Source organism: Phalaenopsis equestris, unplaced genomic scaffold, assembly GCF_001263595.1.
Source record: "Phalaenopsis equestris unplaced genomic scaffold, ASM126359v1 Scaffold000107, whole genome shotgun sequence".
In the NCBI taxonomy this organism is placed as follows: domain Eukaryota; kingdom Viridiplantae; phylum Streptophyta; class Magnoliopsida; order Asparagales; family Orchidaceae; genus Phalaenopsis; species Phalaenopsis equestris.
The window spans coordinates 4,634,328-4,656,267 of NW_018164549.1; the positions used below are offsets into that span (position 1 = coordinate 4,634,328).

Here is a 21,940-nt window from a genome sequence, read left to right on the forward strand (position 1 = left end):
CCTCTGCCTTTCTTAACATAAGTCGAATCTAAAACATCTACTCTCCTAATCGGATCATCAGATGGTCGACGCTTAATGTGACCAAACCATCTAAGACGACTTTCTCTAATTTTGTCCGTCACAGGAGCTACAACAACCCTATCACGGATTTATACATTTGCATTTTGTCTATAACTGTAAAGCCGCTCATCCACCTAATCATTCTCATCGCGGCAACACTTAAATTATTATTTTGCTTCTCTTTTAAAGGCCAACATTCAGCGCCATAGAGCATTGTAGGTCTCACCACCGTCTTATAAAATTTTCCTTTCAATCTAAGTGTTATTTTTCTATCACACAAAAGGCCCGAAGCATTCCGCCACTTCAACCAACTTGAATTCTATTATTAACATCCCTACCTATATCACCATCGCTTTGAACAACAGACTCGAGATATCTAAATCGTTCACACCTTTTAGTAACTTGATTGCCCATATTTACACTTTTGTCACTAGAGTTACTACTACTAAAATTATATTCCATGTATTCAGTTTTAGTTCTACTCAAATGGAGGCCTTTAGACTCTAATGTAGACCTCCATAAACCTCCATAATAAGTTTTTCTTGGGCTTTTTCTCTCGTCTTATCCACGAGAAGGATATCATTATCAAAAAGCATACACCAAGGTACATCCTCCTGTAAATGTCCAGTAAGATCATCCATAACTAAAGCAAAAAGATATGGGCTTAAAGCCGATCCCTGACGTAATCCAACAGAAATAGGAAAATATTTGGTCAATCCTCTTTCAGTCTGAACACAAGTAGCACCTCTAGTATGCATATCTTTAATGACTTGAATATAAGTCATATCAACACATTTCTTCTCAAGAACTCTCCAAAGGATATCTCTTGGAACTTTATCATAAGCTTTTTCTAATTAATAAAAATCAAATGTAAATTCTCCTTATAATCTATGAACTTCCCCATCAAACCTCTCAATAAATGTACAGCTTCCATAGTAGACCTGCCCGACATAAATCCAAATTGATTATGACAATACGTCTTAACCGAAGTTCAATCACCATCTCCCATAATTTTAAAGTATGATACATCAACTTCATTCCTCTTTAATTTGCACACTCTTGTGCATCCCCTTTATTCTAAGCGGTCACAAAAATTAAGGCACACTAATAGGCCGCCACTTCTCAATCAAGTTCAAATTATAATCACCAAGAAATTGAAAATCAATATATCTAGCACTGGATTATCTATATCAACTGATGATTCCAACCTAAAAAGAGTCTAAGGTCCAAAATCCACATTAAGACCTACCCATTAGTAATATTAGGATTAGCAACCCATGTAAAATGTTAGACCACGTACCAAATTGTTATATGAATTGACAATCACCTAATGAAGCTTAAATTTCTAAGAAGCACTGACACTTTAAAGAAGCTTCTATGTTAGCGTTGGACACGCATCTATGATATGCCACAACATGTGTCCAACATGCCCAAAATTTTATAAAAATTAATTAAGATGATCAAATTCTAACACATCCTACATCATATGGGCATTTCCCAACATAGTTTGGCACGCCATAAGAACCACAAGGATGGCCCATCTATGAAATATCAATATATGTGTAAAATATGTTACAACTAATAATAATAATGAATAATATTGTTGAAATATAGTTACCAAATGACAATTGTCATGCATGAACATTTCTTTTATTATTGTTAGTTCTTTTATTACTAAACTTCTTTTTGTGATGTATAGGTATATGTATGTGTGTGTCTATAAGGGAGGCATATTTTCTATAACAAAACATAACATTACCTCTATGATACATTGTCTTATTTTCTATTGTTATTTCATGACATCATGATCATTGGTGTTATCATGTATGTTATCCATGCTTCATCGAAAGGGACCATCAAAATCTTCGTCATAGCCGGAGCAAATCATAATAGATGACTCGATATAAATCATAATATTCAAATTTCAGTCACTATGATATGCCAAACCGCATGTTACAACGAAATTTACATCAATCACAATGGCATTAAGTGACCAACAACATGGCTCAAGTATTTCATCAAACGCAACCGACATAAACCCACTTAAGTAAACCCAAAATTTGTTTGTGACTTATCTTTTTATATCTCTAATCCCAATTTAAATGGTAAAAGCGTGTCATATGTATAGGATATAAATACAAATATTATACTTCTTGAAAGAATAAGTTCCCTTCCTCACTTCCCTTAATCCTCTCCTATTTTTCGCTCTTGATTGTGCCTCATGGGTCCTATAGCCACCAGCCATCAATAGCCTATCAATCTATAATGCCATCTTTACCCCTCCATCCAATCAATGTTCAGCATTGTTGTTTTCACTATTCATAGCGTGGTAGGAAAAGCATCATGTTACACAATCAAATGCTTTCAATTTGTCCTATTAGCAGGCCAACCAATCTTCCACCATCACCAAACTACTGTGGGATTTCATCTTTCTTTAACAAAACTCAAAATGTTGATAAAGTCCTTAATGAATCGTAACTGACTGATCCGAACCATTCATAAATTTATTATGTGTAAGTCCTTTTTTTCCTCATACATTTAGAAAATTAATTTCTCATAGAAAATAGAAATAAAATATATTTTACTCAATTTGTCCTGAACTAAATAAATAAGTAAAAATCACGAAAAATTCCATTCATGTATCAATTCCACTTCCTTTTTTATCTATCAGTTTCTTAAAACCAAACAGAGACTGTATTTTGTTGGCTAAAGCCAACACAAAACCTTTGACAAACCTACGGCCTCATTAAATTGCTATTCCATTATAATAATTTGAAGAATTAAACATCTAAGAAATAAATTTATATTAAATATATGCTACAGAATTAAGTCAGCACAGATTCATCAATAACACTTCAGTTGAACCAGATCATTATTGCTAATAAAACCAATAATAGCTCTTAATTATGTCTAAAAATATGTAATAATGCACTTTTGCATGGCTAAAAAACTAGTCAATCCAACAAAAAAATTCAGGCTAAATAATATCATAATTTACAATTTTATAAGCGCATAGGTACCCAGCATCTTCATGGATAACAACAATCCAAAAAAAAAATTTTACGCAGTAATTAATATCCAAACTTACAAATACCCAACATCCTTCTAGAGGAAAAATCTATAAAACCAACAAAAGCTTTTAAAATTTGCTTTCGCACAATAGTTTCAAAGCTGATAATTTTACAAAATGTTAGAGCAGTCCCACGAGGACTCTCAGTTAAATGCCATTAAGAAAAGAAGCATTTACATACGTCACTACCAATTCCTATGTAATTGCATATCTAACACCTAAAATTTATTTTTCATATTTATACCACCCAAATCTTTCATATCACATAAAAAACACTACTATTTTAACTTTTAAAAAGAGAAATACCACATTTCACGCATGAGTAAGGTGGCGAAGTTTAGGTGTTAGATATTTAAACACATGAATTAAGCAGCATGCAAGTAAATCTTCCAAAAAATTTATGAAAAAACAAACATGAGTGTTTCTCAAATTCGGTAGAACCCACAAATAATCATCACTTTAAAGAACCAACACATAAATATTAAAACTGCATGAAATAAGGCAAAGGTCCTCCTACTATAGCATAAAAGCAAGAAAGAATAGGAATCTTTGCAAGGGCTATACATGAAGAGCCATCAGGCTTACTATTCAGAATTATAAATATCGAAAGATGACACAATACACAAACACAAATCATAAAGTGCAGATTAACTCAAACAGTTGAAGACAATTATGTGACTCGCATGATGTAGGTCTAACCTGGAAGAACACGAATCTCCTTCTTCGAGCGATCGTAAATACTAGCATTTGAATCCATGGCAAACTGAAAGGACGATGATGAGGATTAGGGCGATTATAATAGCGAGCACAATTAACTTCACCTTCATGTTCTGGAGCCACATCTTTCGCCTCATCTTCGTTCCTTGTTGCCTAAAATCTTGAGCCTACAAATATGGAAAATATAAGGAATTTCTAATTAACTGGGACGAGAAAATAGGTTTTGAGGTGTTAAATAATTAGAAATGTAGAATAGGCAAACTATAGTGATAAGGGTTGAGAAAAGTGTTAACATTGTTTTTCGATCCTTTGCAGAAGGTCATTTTAGTCTCTGAGTCTATAAAAGTGCCAATCTAGCCCCAGACATTTTTTAAAGTGGAGACTGAAATAGTCCTCCCTAGAGACTGTTTCAGCTAATATTAAAAAAGTGTGGGGGCTAAATTGACAACTTTATAGACTTTGAGACTTAAATAGGCCGTGTAAATAGTCAGAGGACCATTTTGGCACTTGGTAAGGATTTAATATAGCAGAAGTTGAAAGAGGCTGCTTCACCTGTGAGCGAAGATTTTCAGTCTTGTCAACTAGGAGCTCAATTTTTTCCCCTCTATCTAGAACCTGTGGGAAGGATCAACAGGTTTTACGGCAAGAAATTATGTCCAACACAAACATAATGAATTGACAGAAAACAATTCAAGGGGAAAAAAAAAACATTGCTTCTCAGAATTTTGTTGGAATATACTGTTACCTTCTCTATATTTTCCATCATGACTCCTTTGACTTCTGTAACCTGAGCTTTCACTTTGGCTAGCTTGCTAATCTCCTCAGGATGGTCAACACAATACTGCATTTGCTCCTTCAGTTTTGGCCTGAATATGAAATTTTATTAAGCATTAGGTAGTCATAACAAAAGAAAAAAGGGGGCATTTAAATTCATACCACAATTATTATGTAATGACATATCTAAAACCTAAACATTCATATTTACATGTACAGCACTCAAATCTTTAACAAAACATCAAAAATATCACAATTACTAACTTCTTAAAACTGAAATACATAGGTTTATGAAACCACAGTGTAAATGTCAAACTTTATGTGTTACATATGTAAATATATAATTGTGTGGTATGTATCTAAATTTTCCAAAATAAAAAAAAGGAAATAAATAGTAACAAAATGCGAAAAATCAACAACTTGGCAATTTAAACATACCCAAATTCTCGGTTAAGGCTATTAACAACAGCAGTAGCAGCTTTGCCTCCTCCGTATCTCTTGCTAAAATCTTCTTTAACTCGTTCCAAAAAAGCAATAGGAATCTGCCGACCAACAGATTCAACTGCAACAACGCAATAAGCTGCAAAATGGACAGAAAAATCTATGAACCCCAAAACAAGTAAAAGGAAGAACCAAAAAAGAATCACTTGGTACATCATTCCAACCAAATATAGAAAGGGAAATTTACATACGTAGCACACAATTGTTATGTGTTTACATATCTCAAACCTAAACCTTCATATTTACAGACTTAGCACTTTGGTGCTTTAAACCTATGAAAGGTGCATTTGACTTTTAAAAGGGGGTAATACTGGTATTTTAAATGTGATATTGAAGATTTGAGTGTTGTTTGTGTAAATATGAAAGTTTAGGTGTGACATACATAAATATATAATTGTATGCTATGTATGCAAATGCCCCAAAAAGAAAACACAGAGAGTATCTACTAATTCAACTGCAAACATATCATACATTAAGAAACCCAACTAAAATAAATGGCATCCCACAATTGAAAGAAGAAAACCAGTTGAAAATACAGGTTTTTGGCTTTTTTATGACATTAATGACTTAAACATAACGAGTAAAACTATCCCAGCTAAGAACAGAGGAGCGCAGATGCCATTCTTTTTTTCACTATCATGAATGTTTCAAGAGAACTATGAATGTGCATGCTCTTGCATGGGTGGCACAATCCATATCATCAAAATATTAGCTCGGTTGTGCTAAAAAAGAGTCATCAAACTTCATGATTTACTTCATTGAAGAGAGGCTTTCTCCAAAGCTTCAACCTTAAGTCAAAATTAAAGTAATCTAACCATTGATCTGTGATCCACCGATATAATATTCAAAAGAAATATTTACATACATAGCACTCTATTCCTATGTATTTACACATTGGTTAATCAATAAACACACACAAATTTTCTTCGAAAATTAATAGGAAGTATGTTTTAGCTTTTAGCAATGTCCAAAAATTGTAGTAGAAGGATCCACAAAAAAACCATTCAGGTTGGCATCAATTCCAAATCAAATCAACAAAATCAAATTTTTCATAGCATCCCAACAGGAAAACCAAATCAGATCGGGCACACTCACCCAAGTTGTCTAGTGCTGGCTTAGCTCATGCTAATGAGATATGGTCATTGGTGGTGGATATCTAATGATAAATCAAATTAAGAATTTACAAATCACCATCAAAAAATAATAATTAATAATTCTATCACCATCAAAAAACATACAAGGTTTACACACCAGCACCACTAATGAGATTGCTTAATGTCGGTGGAGACCCTATGATTTCCCTTTGAGATGGCAACTTCACAGTGATAAATCTCAAATGTCCCAACTCATCATCACCTCACTTTTTTAAAACCATCACCACTTTTACACCACGATGTTGCCGTCAACTAAGTTGTATCAGTGCTCATTGAAACTAATATTGATAGAAAGATTTTACTATTTCCTACAAAAATTGGACACGAAAATATCCTAATAGCCCGCCCCTCTCTACATGCAAACAGAAGTCACTCCTATGGAAGAGTAACTAACCAACAAACCATCTTGGCAATTTGCTCACTATTGTTACCCAAGTCAACGGAAGATAAGACTTATTCCAAAATTGCACGGATTAATGGCAGCGTAAACCCATAATCCCTACAATATCCCATAATATATAAATAGAACCACGATTTAACTATTTCTAATACACAACAATCCATATATTTTAGATCGATTGATTTAGAGTTCAAGGGTTGAAAATTAAGGCATACAACAGTAAGAAATTGAAGGTTAAAACTTTAGAGAAAAATATTTGGATTGAAAAATTTTAAGCTCAAGACATTTCAGTTATGCTTTTATAAAAATAAAAACAATAATAATATGAATTGACTAATGCCAGTTGGATTGAACTGGCATTAATGAATTTTGCATCATTATGAGAAAGATGAAGGCGAGACGAGTCGAGCAAACAAAATACAGAGAGAAAAAGGGAGCGAGCAAAACAGATGAGATCGAAGATCGCGAGCATGAACGAAGCGAGGCAGAGCAAGTAGGATTGGGGGTGTATAATCATACAAAAGACAAGGAGACTGAGCACGAAGTAGCTTCACGGAAATTCTACATGCTAGATCAAATGCGCATGAATGGTGTAGGCAAGAAGCGCTAAAATGTGCAGAGCAAGCATAAGAAAAAAAGAGTCAAGCATGTGTTATCAACAAGTTGGATTAGTTCAATTGAGACAAGTAATGTTGATTTTTTGAAATTAAACTATATAAATGCTAAAAAAGTCCTAATTCATTTTAAAGAGTTAATTTTAGTTAGAATTTCTTAATATAAATTATAAGATTAAATCTGGATAATGAGCATAAGCAATTTGTTTTAATAGAATTTTTGTGATACAAAAAGCAAGTGATATGAAAGCAAAGAAGACAAGAAAAAGATAAGAGAGAAAATTAACTGACATTCTAGCATCGATCAAAATTTAAAAGAGAATTTCAAGAGTTACTTTAAGATGCTTAATAAATTTAGTCTTTTTTTCTAAATTTGAAATAAAATAAAAAACTAACAAGAATTTTTATCTATTTTCAAAAACATTAGATTGATATTATACTAGAAAGGCAAGTAAAATATAAAGTTTAAATAATATTTATTTATATTATATAATAGAAATTTCATAAATTTAGTAAAAAAAGGTGAAAGCTGATTTAATATTAATGTAATGATATTATTCACTAAAATAAATGAGGAAATATTAGAAAAAATTTAAATTCAAATTATATTAAAGTTATAGTATAAATCGAAAATAGTTGAATAAAAGACATGTAAAAATTAAAAAATTTTGAATTTAAATTTTAATGAAAGTATAAAATTGAAATTTCTAAATTAATAATAGTTTAAAAATAATACTAAATATTAAATTAATATTTTCTATCATAACATAGGTATAACTCTGTTGAAAAAATCAGATTTGCATTTCAAAGTTAGAAGACAAAGTAAAACTTCTTGGATTAAAATGAGTATTCATATTTATGAATTATAATAATAACATTTTCTTCTAAACAAAATGCAAGAAATGATATTGATACTGGCTTAAATCTATTTTTACTACAAAATTTTATCATGATTTAATTATTCTTCGGTAAAATTTATCATATTGAAAAAAGTTATAAGTTTTCATGAGGTTTGATCTTTTTATTTTATGCATTATTTATCATAAATAAAGATGTAATAATAAAAATTACAAAACAAAATAAATTATATAGAATGTTTGCATATGCAAATTGACTAATAGAGTTTACCATTTATTATATTAGTTGAGAACATTATAGTGCCCAAGCACGTAAACTAGAAGAATATATTGATAATAAACTAACTTGTATGATAAACTTTAGATGAAATTTTTGTAACAGATTCAATATGTAAAATAATGTAGATAAAAATATGATATTATATTTTTATACAATAGAATATATTTAATTTGTATATGATCACCTCTTAATGGATATATTATCAAATATTTTTATAATATTTAGCATACATATTATTATATTTCTCATTTATATTATAGTAATTAAACGGTATGAGTATCTCTCAAATTATTAATGATTCACAATTATTTAAACTAATATATTCAATGAATCTTTCAATTGAAATGAGATAAAGAATTAAAATTAACATGGTGACGGAGGGGCATCTATTTTTATCCAAATGAAAATAACATGGAGGAGAACTAAAATTGACATGGATGGATGTGAAATGGGAGATAAAAATATTGGTGTTCATGGCGACAAGTGGGCATCTCCTCTCCTTCCAACTTTTTGTCTTCCATTTCTTATTCATCCATTTTTTTGGAAAAAAATAATTTTATCAAATTAAAATTGACATAAATCAAACCTCTTCAATTTTTATAACTATGTTTAGTAGTTATTTTAATACTCCTTTGAAATAATTACATTAATTAATATTTCGCTTATTATGACTTTCTTCACAAAACCGCCTAAAATATTGAAAATATCAATACAGACGATAGGAAAAAAAAAATTCAAACTTTAATTACTATAACTACTTAATAAACATGATTATACAATAAATCAAAATAATCATTAACAAATAAAATTCTAATTAATTTACAAGTAAAATAATAATAAATATAATAACAATTCTCTCATTTTTCTACATCTTTTATGAACAGTTTCTCTTTCTTAGCACACTTTTTACTAAGAGACATTGTGAAAGTTATAAATTTAAATTATTATGAGTTATCAACAATTCAATAGATATTCATATCACTGTAATTACAATAATATAAAAAAGTTAATAAAATATATACAAGCTAATTAAATTCAATGAAATAGTACAAAATTATCTAACAATTTATTAATTCAAAAATTACCATATAAAGATTCAAATTATGCTAGCATACAACAAGAACAACATCACATCTTATCAATATCATTTTACATATCACATTTATCACATAAACATCATCAAAAGTTTATTATATAAGGTATTTCAATATCAATATTCAATTCAATTTACATGCTTGCTTACCCTTACATCCCTAGCTAGTGTCAAAAATGAGTGAACTCTATTTAAACAACTTACACATGCAAGCATTTTGAATATGTTTATGTAATTCATAACTTTACAAGTTATTTCATATTTATTTGTAATAAATAATACATAAAATAAAGAAATTAAACATATTAAAAAGCTTATACTCATTTCATTATGATTAATACTTACAAAGAAAATAATAAGTCATTATAGCATTTACAGAAAAAATTGATTTAAACAATATCACTATTAATTTACGCATTTAATTTAAAGGAAAAAAAAACTATTATTATTATTCACAAGTATGAGAATTCACCTCAATCTAATAATCTTTTTTTTAATTTTCTAACATTAAATGTGACATTTTCAGCAGTATGATACCTACTTTAGCATATAAAGTATAAAGTTAATATTTAGTGGGTCTTTATTTTAAAACTATCATAAATATATAAAATTATTAATTAAAACTTTTCATTAAAATTAAAATGAAGATTTTCTAAATTTTACATGTCCTTATTTAGCAAGTTTACATCTCAATTTTATACTACAATTTTAATATTTCTAAAATCTTATACAAACAAAGGCACAGAGTTTGAATTTAGAATCTATTTTAACAATTTATTATTTATTTCAATTAAAATAGTATCTTAATATTAATTAAAATTCATGTTTCATTGCTAAAATTGACAAATTTATGTTATACTTTCAGCAAACTAATTTTTTTTAAAAAAAAGAAGAAAATCTTATTAACATACACTTTATTTCATATTTCTAAGAATATGAATAAATAAATATTCTTCAATACCTTGAATTTACACTTGAAACTCACTTTCTTTAACTTTAATTGATGCTTGAGTAACCGTTGATTGCTTCATTCTCTATTTTCATTATTTTGTCTTGCTTCTCTCCCTCAATATCACTCGCTCGTTTTTTCACAAAACTTTATCAAAATAATTTGATAATAATCACTAATTAGATTTCATGTTGCAATTAATACCTAAAAAATCTAAATAGAAACACTTGTAACTCTAAAATTATTAGGAAAAAAAATTAAACATTAGCTTTTGTAAAGTTTAATTTTAAAAAAAATGACTAAATTAATCCCAATCAAAGCGATTGAATCCACCAACATGTCCTTGACTCTTGTGCTTCGCATGTTTGCTCTACTAATTTTGTTCTCACTCACCTTCCCTACTCGAGCGCAATCGATCTAGCACGTATAATTTCTATCAAATCTACTAATGTTCAGTCACATTATCGAATATACAATCCTACATGTTCAAGAAAACTCACTCTCCCTCGTTTGGGCCCAATTGTCGCTCATGCCCGAACGCTCCAATCTTTGCCTCTTATCTCTCCATCCCACTTCCTTCCTCACTTTTTAATTTGTTTGCTCATCCAACCCCTTTTATCTTATAATGACGCAAAACGGACTAAATCTAATCATTCGAACTAGCACTAGTCGGTTCTTTTTTTATTGGATTTACAACCCTTATGCAATTATATTAACTTACAATGTTAAATTCAAAGATATTATGGGTGCCTTGTCAATTATCATCAAACATCTTAAAGAATAAATCCAATTTGGTTTCTAAACTACTTGGACAAGCAAAATTGTTTGCTTTCATTAAGGCCCGAACTAAAGCTCAAGGCATCCTACATTCCTTAAAATATTTTTACAAATCATAAATACATTCTTAAAACCATGAAAACTAACAGAAAGATTGTTAAAAGAGGCAAATAAAAACATATTCTTAAATCAAACATGTCTATTCCAAAAAAATAGTAGAACAAAGTAGATTCTCAAAAAATTTTTAAGAAAATCTAAAAGGTAACTATGCATAAGAAACGTTATGAAGTGAGAATGTTGAAGAGAACAAAATGACCAAGAAATGTATTTAAAAGAATGAGAAAAAAACCTAGAAATATGCAAGAATTATAATAAATCGAGCAATTTTGTAGAGAGGGTGATAACAAAAATAAAACTACAATTCATGAAGACTTTTGACGAAGTCCAGTTACTAAATACAAAAATTCAATATATAAAATAGGTAAGGCAAGAAAATGAAGAACGTAAACTTTAGCCAAACTAGACATTATACCACCCAGGATGAACTAACAATGAAGAAATAACGAAAATATAGAATGTTTCCTTGAGAATTTATTAATTGAGAATTTCAGGGGGGGAAAAATGCTTCATTGAAAGCAAAATTACCTGAGAGTTGAAGTATATTATAGATCGATCCAAAATAAATTGAATTAAAATAGTTTTGAAGACCATGCATGAAGGTAAAGGTCTAAGCCCATATGATACGTCATTGAAATTTGGATTGTTGAAAGATATGGGAGTAGTATGGATAACAATTTATTTTAATGAGATCATAAGAACTGTGAGACTACCTATTAACTGCAGAAACAAAATGTGTGCCGCAAATATTTTAGGAACAAGATAGATATTTAAACTTCAATAGTGGCAAAGATGATCATACTCATGACTCATTAAGTTTAGGGTAATGAAACATAAATCTTAATAAAAACATGGCTTTATGATAGAAATATCCAATACAAAGGTCATTTTTAGTCCAAGACAATCAATTAAAAAATAGATAGCAACCAAAGCATGTAAATATAATATTTATCGAATTTGTACAATGTATTATCAAGAAACACAAATATTTTAATGACCTGTGTTAAAAATGATGGTGTTTCAAAGGAATTATCAAAAGATATGTCAGATGCAGAAAAAACTACTCCTTACAATTGCATGTGACCAGAAATTTATAATCATAGTAGAAACTAAACCTACAAATTTTTATTGTTCATGTAATACAAAAGGCAATCAAAGAAATCTGTCATAATGTGTTATTTGAAGAAAACTTAGTTTGAAAAGTAAAACCTTATGAAGAATGTTCCTACAACATAAGGGCCACAAAATTAATAATGTTGTGCACAATTGGACATAATACATAATTTTATTAAAAATGAAAACAATAACTCTCATTCAGTATTACTAAAAAACCAAGGGATATAAAGTTGTGATAAGCATCAAAGGTAAGGTTCAATTTATCATAATGAAATGTTAGGTGCATTAAAAACTATTATTTACAATTACAAAGTGACCACAAAATTTGTAATCATAGTTGGAAAACATCTACGAATTGGCATTAAGCCATTAAATATATGGTTTTCTATTGTTTATGGCAATTACACAGCAGGTTTTCAAACTGAGCCACCATAATGTGCGTTATTTGTTGCTAATGTAGTTTTGAAAAGTGAAACCCCTTAGAGATAAGCAGAAATTTATGTACGATATAAGAAATAAAGGCCATAAAATTAGGGGAATGAATGTTGTACGAATAATACATAGTTTTATTAAATAGGAAAACATAAAATTAGGGGACTGAATATTGTAACACTATCATTGCCAGACCCAAGTCTGAATGAAAAAAGTTGAGGGTTGAGTTAGAAAATCGATAGTCGGTGTAAAACTTGTTGAAAAAATCTTGACATGAATTCTTTTGATCATTGTTTAAGTGTCAGGAAGTTCCCTGAAAGCGACGCGTTGTATAGCCTGAATATAGTGAAAAATGTGCAAGGGCCGCTACACCGGCGCCCGGGAGTAGTGTCAAATAAGCAAGGGTTCCCACATTATGGACAAATGCAAGTAAAGAAGTTAGTTCATGAAACTAATATTAGGATATAATCTTGGAATATAGGTACTCTTACTGTTAAATTAATAGAATTAGTTGATATTATGATCCATAGAAAGATAAATATCTTATGTGTTCAAGAAACTAAATGGGCTGGAGAAAAGGCTAAGGAGAATGATAACTTAGGTTTTAAACTTTGAATTCAAGTAAGAGTCGCATTAGAAATAGGGTAGGTGTAATTATAGATAAGAGTTTGAAAGATAATGTTGTAAAAATTTATAGGGTTGTAGATAGAATTATAGCCCTTATAATTATTGTTGATACTAAGAGTTTTAATATTATAAGTGTTTATGCTCCTCAAGTAGATTTAGATATAAGTTCTAAAGATAAATTCTATAATGACTTAGAAGACAATACAAATGATACCTCTTGAAGAAAGAATTTTTATTAGAGGTTTAAATGGACATGTCGGCAAAGTGGTAGAAGGTTTTAGAAATATTCATGGTGGCTACGATTTTGGAGTGATTAATGAAGAATGTAGAACTATATTAGATTTTATTTTAGTATATGATTTTGTTATTGCTAATATTTTATTCTAAGAAAAGAGATGAGCATATTATTACTTTTAAGAATGAATCTAACAAAACACAAATTAATTATTTTCTTATGAGAATAAGAGATCGTCGAGAATGTAAAGGTTGTAAGGTCATTCCAAGTGAGCATTTAAGTACTCAACATCGATTATTAGTTCTATATTTTAAGCTGAAAGAAGATTGTAAAATAAAGAATACTAAGATTCATCGTCGTTGAATTAGATGGGATACTTAAAAGACACAAATAAAATTATTTTCACGAGTAAAATTCAATATTGTAAAATTTGAGATGTTCATGAAGAAGCAAATTCTCTATAGGATAAAGTAACAAAAATTACTAAATAAGTGACAAAAGTTGTACTTAAAGAATCAAAATAAAAAGTTTCTATAAATAAAAAATATTTGGTGGCGGAATAATAATGTGCAAGAAATAATAAAATATAAGAAAGCATGCTACCAAAATTGGTTTAAATGTAAAAGCTTAGAGAACTGGGAAAAATATCAAACAACTCTTAGGAAGTCTATGAGAACAATCTGTGACGCTTAAAATTTTGTTTTTAGTGATCTTTATAATAGATTAGATACTAAAAAGGGTGAAATGTATATATATATATATAAACTAGCCAAACAAAGAGAAAAGAAAAGTAAAGATTTAACTCAGGTAAAGTGTATTAAAGATGAAAATCAAAAAGTGTTTTTCTTAGAAAAAAATATTCAAAATAGGTGGGAAAGTTATTTTGAAAAACTTTTTAATGAAGTTTCAGAAAATACGATTGATTTTAGTGATCTTAATATCGTTAATAATAATTAAATGTTTCATTTTTTACAGTCGCATTAGTAAAAAAGAAGTTGAGGCTTGACCTGATGATATCCCAATTGAAGTGTAAAAATATTTAGGAGATTTGGGAGTTTCTTGACTTATTAAACTCTTTAATATTATTTTAAAAACTAAAAGATGTCTGAGTGGAGGAAGAGTATTTTGGTTCCCATTTTTAAGAATAAAGAGGATGCACAAGAGTGTGTCAATTATAAAGAAATTAAGTTGATGTGTCATACTTTAAATTTATGAGAGAGGGTAATTAAACATAAATTAAAACGTATTACAAATATTTCTCATAATCAATTCAGATGTATGTAGGGGAGGTCTACTATGGAAGTTATACATTTATTGAGAGGTTTGATGGAGAAGTTCAGAGCTTGAGAGAAAATAAAAAGGATCTACATATTATAGAAGAATTAAGTTAATGTGTCATACTTTAAAATTATGGGAGAGGGTAATTGAACATAGTCAAGACGTATTACAAAGATTTCTCATAATCAATTTGGATTTATGTCGGGTAAGACTACTATGGAAGTTATACATTTATTGAGAGGTTTGATTGAGAGCTCAGAGATAATAAGGAGGATCTACATATGATTTTTATTGATTTAGAAAAAGCTTATGATAAGGTTCCAAGTGATATCCTTCTGAGAGTTCTTGAGAAGAAAGGTGTTGATATGACTTATATTCAATTCATTAAAGATATGTATATAAGAACTGTTACTTGTGCTCGAACACATAGAGTATTGACCAAATATTTTCCTATTTATGTTGGTTTACATTAGGGATCGACTTTAAGCCGATATTTTTTCACTTTAGTTATGGATGGTCTTACTGGAAACTTACAGGAGGATGCACCTTGGTGTATGTTTTTTTATTAATGATATCCTTCTCGTGCATAAAACGAGAGAAAAAGGTCAAACAAACTTGAATTATGGAGGTCTACCTTGGAGTTTAAAGGCCTTCGTTTGAGTAGAACTAATACTGAATACATGGAATGTACTTTTAATAGTAGTAGCTCTACTGACAGAAATGTAACTATGAGTGATCAAATTATTAAAAGGTGAACGCTTTAGATATCTTGGGTCTATTGTGGGTCTATTGTTCAGTCTATTGTTCAAAGTGATGGTGATATAGATGGGGATGTTATTAGTAGAATTCAAGTTGGTTGGTTGAAGTAGAGGAATGCTTCGGGCTTATTTTGTGATAGAAAAGTACCTCTTAGACTGAAAGGAAAATTTTATAAAATGGTGGTAAGACCAGCAATGCTTTATGGCGTTGAATGTTGGCCTTTAAAAGGGAATCATAAAACTAAGTTAAATGTTGCTGAGAAGAGAATGATTAGGTGTATGAGTGGCTTTACACTTAGAGACAATGTGAAATGAATATATCCGTGATAGGGTTGGTGTAGCTTCAGTGACGAAGAAAATTATAGTGTCATCTTTGATGGTTTGGTCACATTAAATGTCAACCATCTGACGATCCGATTAGAAGAGTAGATGTTTTAGATTCGAGGTATGTTAAAAAAAAGGCAGAGGTTAAAAAATGAACTTAAGTTATTAGAATTAAATGAAAATATAACATTAAATAGGATGCAATGGAGAAAAATGATTCATGTAGTCGACCCCACTTAGTGGGATAAAGGTTTCGTTGTTGTTGTAGGAAAACAATAACTATCATTCAATATAACTAAAAGATTGAGTGATACAAGAGTGTGATTGATGTCATAGTCTTATGGTACAAAAAATGGGGATACAGAAGAAGATAAAACATCTAATGTCAGAGCTCAATGGTTAAGCAATGACGAACCTTAGAAGCACTCTGAGCTCTAACGGTAATTTTTTATAATATTGTATCTAAGCTGACTACTGTGTATGGATCTGAGTGCTACGCAAGAAACATATGATTGATAGTCAAGTTAATAGCATTAAAGTAGTTATGTTTTGCTAGATACTATAAAAAGTATGAAATATGAAATATGAAAGGATTAAATTGGAGAATAGAGGAAGTAGAACATATAATAGATTAGATACTAAAAAAAGAGTTAAGTCATTTAGGTGTTTGAACAGAAAAAAAATAAAAGATGCACTAACAATATAAATATATAGAATTGGAAAATATTGTGAAGAAAGATTCACATACAAAAGGCAATCCATCTTGAAAATATTTGTCTAAAATATAGTTAACACCTCACGGTTGCACTAAATAGTGGCAAATGCAAGATTCATAAAGCCAATACAGGAAAATTGAGATAAGGCTGATTATAATGTATCGGGACTGTTTTACAGAAGATGTCTTTAATGGAATAGAGAAATAACACTGTTCGTTCCAAGCACCTCAGGCAACATATGTATCGGACCAGAAAGCTTGTAATCTACTCCATGTTTCGCTGATATAGATCCAGTTAATCCCAAAACAGGAGAATAGCATACAGCTTAGTGCCCACCGACCAGTTTTCTACACAAAATATTCTAAACGGCCCAAGCTAACAGAGTTGCAGAGTTCTTCAAGTCAGATCTGGAAACAGGATAATTTCTGGAGCATTTATCGTCAAATTCCACAGCTGTCCCAGAATAAGTCAGTCAACAAAGAACACGTAGAATGAAACTTAAATAAGATCAGAAACACAATCCGACAATATTTCTCCAAATTCGATCCAGACCAAAGAAAGGAATCCAACAATCGAACCTGAGCCCTAGATTTGCAATCCTCCAAACAAACAAATAAACAAATGAAACTAAATACGACTAACTTTTCAAAATACAGAGAATCGGATCCTCAGCTACCAGCACAAACTATACACCCGAAAAAAAAATGATATCGAATACAAAGAAAATCAAATACTCACTGTAGCCATCTTCGACGAGATAATTGAAAGTATGGTTGTCGCAGTTGTAGGTAAACTTGTTGTTACTTGCTGGAAGCTTTTGGAGACACTGAGAGGCGATACTCGTAAAGTTCCCGGTGAACTCCGTATACTCAGCCAGGATAACCGTACCCCGAGCCACGAAGCTGTAGATCAACAACTGCTGACCCATCTCTGTCAAAAACCCTAGACCTCGCCGGCTAAGCCCTGTCTGTAAAGTTAGGTCTCTAGGGTTCACAGATAGAGAGAGACTGAGGGGGTGGGGAGGCACAAATTGGAGGAAGATTGTACTGCCCTTTTCCTCGAAGAGGTGATGCACGCGAAGCAAAAAAGAGCATAGAGAATTCCAGAAGGGCGGACTATCCGGTCATGGCGCTGAAAATGGTAGATATACTTTCCTTTTCGACGGGCCCAGGTAACCGGTGTTAGCCTGCAAAAGCGAGCTACTTCTGTAAAATGGTTATTTTAGTTGAGTAATGTAGAAATGGACTATAGGAAGATTTAGTTGCTGTTTGGGGCAGCATATAAGGAGCTTAATGAAAAATATTATTTTCATATATTTAATAGACGCCGTCGCGGGATAAACTCCACGCCCGTGTCTTGAAGACTCGTTCGATGATTTCCTCTCGTGCCCTTCTCCGTCTCTTCCCTCGCTCAACGTCTCTTGCCCTCACCTCTGACCTTCACCTCTCTCTGAGGTGTTTAGCCTAGCTCAGATTTTTGCAGAGGAAAACCCTTCGATCCAGTAACTTGCCCTTGTTTTGTCCATGGATGGAGATTATGGATCAAGAAATGCTCAATCCATCGTCTTCTCTGTTGGATTTTTGGGTTTTCGTATCCCTGCTAGGATTCAACGAGAAGAAGAGCTTGACAATATGTTGCATACGTTGTCTTCTCGTTCCTCTGGTTCATATCACTAGTGAGTATTTCGCTTCTAGTTTTGCTTGCAATTGTTCTTTCTCTTGCAAGTTTTGAGATCTTTTATATTTCAAAGATGAAGCTTTTTTGGTTTTTGGATCTTCGAACTGATTTTTGTGTTTGATTTTAAGTCGGAGATGAGGCGAGCTGAAAACTTTAACCGAAAGGCTTGATCTTTAGAGCTTGTTTGTTGGATTTGGTGCAGTTTCTAAGTTTCTTCTGTAGTAATTGTTTTTTTTTTTTCATTAAGCTTCATAAATTTTCTTCAAAAATTAAAATTTTTTTCATAATTTTTCTGCTTTATGGAGCTCTGGGCTGATTTATGTGAAAGTTTAGGAGGTGTATAAAGCTGAAAGTTCGAACAACAAGGCCGGATCATTAGAACATGGGTGTAGTCCTCATGGTGGATCAAATGGACATTTATCCATAAACAACTGTAAATTAAACGTTTTCAAACAGCTACCCCAAACAGTCAACCAGTTTATCAGGAACAGCTGTTTATCAGGATAAACTGGAAAAAGCTGCAACTGCCCCAAATAGACAGTTAGAATACCCTCGGGGCGGTGATATAGTGGGGGTGTGGTGCTGCATCATTTTTTTTTTGTTCGAAAAAATTGCATTTTATCTGCATTCTCAAAAAGCTGCAGTTGAAAGCTGTGTTTTCCCACTAGACCTAGCTACCCGCAGTAGCTACTAAAAAGTTACGGTATGACTTTTCAAAAATAAAATTTTGTAATGGTCACCGTAACTTTTTAAACAACAGTTTCTTCTTCAACAGTTTCACAGTTGCTTGTGTTACCCCAAACAGACCCTTAGAGTCTTTTTAGGATTGTTGCATTTGTTTGAAGAATTAAAAGTAAAGTTATTGTAGGAGAAGCAGTTGTTCAAAAAACTGTGGTGGCTATTATATTTTTTTAAAAAAAAAAAGTCAAACCACGACTTTATAGTAGTCACTGCAAGTAGCCAGGTATGATGGCAAAATGCACAGGCAAAATGCAGATTTGTCAAATAGGAAAAAAATTGTGTGCACCGCACCGCCGCCCCAACCGCACCTTTCAAACATATCACTTAATTTTTATGTATTTGCATATCTAGTATTCAAACTTCAATTTTTATTTATGTCACATTACTTCATGTAAATTTATATTTTACTTTTTAAAAATTAAAATAGTAATAGTTTTTATGTTGTATGCCAAAAATACGTCAACACAAATATCGAGAAAATCTAAAAGTCCATATCAAGAGAAACACGACGAGGATCCCCTAATGAGAGGCTACAAGACCACTTGAATATGACTAGTTGAAAACCATCAAACAAACCAATAGTGAGCTGACTGAAGGGCTTGCGATCATCCGAAGGGCCACGCAGGCCAACAAGGGATAGGCATCCACGCCAACAATCAAACAAATGTCTAACAGCCCTCAACAATCTAACAAGTATCAAAGCAAAGCTCTCTCAGCACCTCTTTTAAAGATCACCAAGAAATTAACAATTAGGCAAGTCAACCGGTACCATACTAAAAAACTAACCTGCTTCCTCAAACGATGGACGGCCGGTGTCCAGACGAAAACTGACCAAAACCAGCTTAGTTGGCTAACCCAAGAACTTGTCGAGCAAAAGGCCAAGGTGGGAAGATAGATAATAGTACCATGTACAATCCCTCCAAAGCTGGGATAAAACATATAATTTTACATTTTGTCCGTCTATCTCCTATAAATAGGCAGACCATATCATATATTAGGGACTCTTTGACTCTTCTCTCTAAACACTTGTTCTGTGAGGAGAACACTCTCTTGTAACATCACTTTCAATATATAAAATGTTTCACATATCTAGGAAGATAAAGAAAATTCCTATGGACTTTATTATATTAGATATGGAGGAAGATAAAGAAAATGTTTCAATATATAAAATGTTTCACATATCTTGGGGAGACCTTTTCTTGTTACTGGACAAGCTATGATAGATATGCAACAAGGAGAGTTGACTATGAATATTAATGACTAGGAAGTCACTTTTGATGTGTTAAAGACTATGAAATATCCAACGGAGAGAAAAGATGATGATTGTTTTTGGATGGATGAAATTGATTATCTAAGTAAAGACCATTTCCAAAAAAACTTTTGAGAGCAAGTTAACAGATGAGATCGAAATGGACTTTCATGATGAGCCTAAAATGTTGTTTAAATAAGACTGTATGCATTTTCAGGAGAGGTGTGAAATGATGGATGATGCGTACTTTTTTTATATGCTTAATTTTATATATTCTATATAGTCACAATGATATAAACACAAGTATACGTATCACTCAAGTAATATAGGACTTTCTGATTAAGCCCCGATTATTGATCCCATGAGGAAATGAGGAAAGATGTCCTTAGTCAAATTTCAGTTTACTACTATTAGTCCTTAGTTTGGAATGTAGATTAAAATGTTGTTTTATCTAAAAACAACTCTTAAATACAAATTTTAAATATAAGGTTAGTAACTATTCCTAAATATAAATATTAAATTCTAAAGATAACCCTTTTTGGATGAATTGGTTTGGAGAATTTTAAGATTTTCAAAACTACTATTCTTATGTAGTGAATTGTATAATGTAAAGGAATGAGATACATTAAATATTGTATGTGCCAAATAGGAGCAATTTTAATTCTCTGCCTTGATTCAGTGCTATAGAAAATCATTGGTTAATCTCAGATTTAGTCCCTAAATTCGTGGCTTGGCTAGGAGGCTACCGGCTAGAGCTCCCACTTCCTTTCCTCTAAAGGCTAACTCACGCTTTAGTTCTTTAAACACTAAGACCAAATTGAAGATTCTAGTCTGTCACCCTAAAATCTCCAATTCTACGTCCATCAAAGTATATTTCCCTATTTATTTGCATCCAACCCCCATGAACTTCACCATCCATGGAAATTGAATGTGGTTCCACTTTGTTGAGAATTACACCGCCCTCTCGAGTCTTAATACAATTACAATAAATTTTAACACAACAACAAGCCTTTATTGTAATGTAAATGAATTGCAAGTAAAACCCATCACATTTATAATTAAAACTTCTTCAAGCATGCATCCTAAAATCCAAAACATGAATCATAATCATTGTAAAAGAAAAGTAAAAGGAAAATAATGGCATAATTCTCTCATACCACTATTTCCTAAGAAGAAGAAAGAGTAAGAGAAACACATCACAAAACACGAAGAAAACACAACGAAAAAAACTTCATTACATCAAAGCAAATCCACTAGATAAGACTTTACAAAATTATAAGATAATGAAGAACACATTACTTAGCTTTTTCCTCTTAAAAGAAAGATGAAAATCTCTCCCACAAAGTCTCCCGCCGATCCATGCAATGCTAGAACATTCCCTTACAAATTCTCTTAAAATATTCTCACCAATCTCTCTAAAAAGG

At 31.3% G+C, this 21,940-nt stretch overlaps 1 pseudogene; it reads right to left on the bottom strand.

The window, feature by feature from the left end:
* Nucleotides 1-3,627: 3,627 nt before the first annotated feature.
* LOC110020878 lies at nucleotides 3,628-18,054 on the bottom strand (annotated as a pseudogene).
* Nucleotides 18,055-21,940: the final 3,886 nt, after the last annotated feature.